The following is a 3,002-nucleotide window of genomic DNA, read 5'->3' as shown; positions in this document are numbered from 1 at the left end:
ATTGTGGCTCCACTGACACAACTTACCAGAAAAGATCAACCGTTCGCATGGACGGAGAAGTGTGAGGAAAATTTTCAGTTACTAAAGAGAAAATTGACGACCTCACCAGTGTTGGTATTACCGCAATCAGATGAACCCTATGAAGTTTATTGTGATGCATCTCACCAAGGTTTGAGATGTTTTCTGATGCAACACAAGAAAGTTGTAGCTTATGCCTCAAGGCAATTGAAGATTCATGAGAGAAACTATCATACTCATGATTTGGAGCATACTGTTGTTGTTTTTGCATTGAAGATCTGGAGGCACTATTTATATGGGTGCACGTTCACAGTGTTCAGTGACCATAAAAGTTTGAAATATTTGTTTGATCAGAAGGAATTGAACATGCGCCAGAGACGATGGATGGAGACTCTCAAGGATTTTGATTTCACACTGCAGTAACACCCTGGGAAGGCCAATGTAGTGGCTGATGCGTTGAGTAGAAGAAGTGTCTCGGTGTCTTCAACAATTATGGCTAGAAAACAAGAGTTGTGGGAAGCTTTTAGAGATCTACACTTGAACGTAGAGTTTGCACCGGGAATTTTGAAGTTCGGAATGATTAAGATTTCGAGTGGACTACTTGAAGACATTGCAAATTCTCAAGATGACGTCTTAATACAAGAAAAGAGGAACCTAATAGTGTAAGGGAAGACGACTGAGTTCAAGATTGGATCAGATAATATTTTGCGATGTAACGGTAGGATTTGTGTACCAGGAATTACAGATATGAGGAAAACAATCTTAGAAGAGGCTCATAAGAGCAAGTTGAGTATTCATCCTGGAGCAACAAAGATGTATCAGGATTTGAGACAGCATTATTGGTGGTCAGGAATGAAGAAACATGTAGCGGAGTATGTATCAACTTGTCTAACTTGTCAAAAGGCGAAGGTGGAACATCAGCGACCTGCTGGGATATTGCAACCTTTAGATATACCTGAATGGAAGTGGGACGATATTTCCATGGATTTTATAACTGGATTGCCAAAAACAAGGAGAAAGAATGATTCTATATGGGTGATAGTGGATCGACTGACTAAATCCGCTCACTTTTTGCCAGTAAAGACCACCTACAAGGTAGATCAGCTAACAGAGATCTACATTGCTGAAATTGTGAGGTTACACGGGGTACCATCGAGTATTGTATCAGACCGCGATCCGAAGTTCACATCACATTTTTGGGGAGCATTGCACGAAGCATTGGGAACGAAACTACAATTGAGTTCAGCTTACCATCCACAAACGGACGAACAGACTGAAATGACGAATCAGTCACTGGAAGATCTGTTGAGAGCATGTGTATTAGATGACAGGGGAAGTTGGGATGATGTACTTCCGTTGATTGAGTTCACCTACAACAATAGTTTCCACGCAAGTATCGGAATGACACCATATGAGGCTTTATATGGACGCAAGTGTCAAACGCCCTTGTGTTGGTATAAGGACGGTGAAAGTATGATTGTCGGACCAGAGATGGTGCAACAGACTACAGCTAAGGTAAGGAAGATCAAGGAGAAAATGACGACTTCACAAGATCGTCAGAAGAGTTACGCGGACTTTTAGAATTCGAACAGGGTGACCATGTATTTCTACACGAATTGGGCCTGTTGCTTATCGGATTGCGTTGCCTCCGATACTGTCCAATATTCATGACGTGTTTCATGTGTCACAGTTGAGGAAATATCTTGCAGATCCATCTCATGTGATCGAATCAGACACAATCTAGCTAAAGGATAACCTGTCGTTCGAAGTGCCACCTGTGAGAATTGATGACCGGAAGATTAAACGATTGAGGACCAAGGATGTTTCGTTGGTCAAGGTGATTTGGAACCTAATTACTGGAGATGTGACTTGGGAACTGGAGAGCAAGATGGGAGAACAACACCCAGAATTATTTATCGACGCATAGTTTCGAGGACGAAACTAATTTTAGGGGGGTAGAAATGTAAGACCCATAATTTTAAAGTACACTTTATGTATTTTTGTGTATTTTGGATTTTGGCTCGGAGGCTTTTTGCCCAAATTAATAATATTTTGGAGTTTTAATGATCAAAAAGTTACTTTGATGCCGATTAGAATTACTCGTCGATAAATAAATTGAATTAAATGCGATGAATCTTTTACGAAGAATTTTATGCGTTACGGGTGAAATGGTAATTTTAATGAATAAAACTAATTTTAGGGGGGTAGAAATGTAAGACCCATAATTTTAAAGTATACTTTATGTATTTCAGTGTATTTTGGATATTGGCTCGGAGGCTTTTTAGCCAAAGTTATTAATATTTTGGAGTTTATATGATCAAAAAGATATTTTAATGGCGATTAGAATTTCTCGTCGATGAATAAATTAAATTAACTGCGGTGAATCCTTTACGAAGAATTTAGTTCGTTAAGGGTGAAATGGGAATTTAACAAATATCTAGATATTTTGAGATATTTGTTAAAAGTAATTAATATATAATATATATATATAAATATCTATATGTATATATTTGTTTGGGGAGAAAAGAAAAGGATATAAAAAGGAAAGAAAGAAAAGGAAAGAAAGGAAAAACAAGGGAAAGAAAGACAAAGGAGAGAAAACAACATTTTCCATCCTCTTCCTCTGCCTCGCGCAAAGCTTCTCCCTCCTTCCTCCATTTTTCGTTTTCTTTGCTTCCTTTAAGTTCGAGAATTGAAACCCAAGGCTAGTGGGTGAGAAAGATCAAGTTCCCAACTCCTTCCTCCTTCTCGGATTCGAAAACGGAGTTAGGGATTTCAAAACCGTCAAACACGAACCTCCCCATTTCATCTAGACCTAAGCTTCGTTTCGCGAAGAGATAGAAGGGAAATTTGCTCACTACCACGCTACGGTGCTAGAGAACCAACTTTGGAGGCGACGCTGCGAGCAGAGATTTTACCGGATTTACTCGCGGTTCCGTAATCGAACGTGAAAGCTAACGTGAAGGTAAGGGCTCCTTCCAAAC

Source organism: Cicer arietinum, chromosome 5 (assembly GCF_000331145.2).
Source record: "Cicer arietinum cultivar CDC Frontier isolate Library 1 chromosome 5, Cicar.CDCFrontier_v2.0, whole genome shotgun sequence".
NCBI classification, from domain to species: Eukaryota; Viridiplantae; Streptophyta; class Magnoliopsida; order Fabales; family Fabaceae; genus Cicer; species Cicer arietinum.
Note: the sequence above shows the minus strand (reverse complement) of the source record.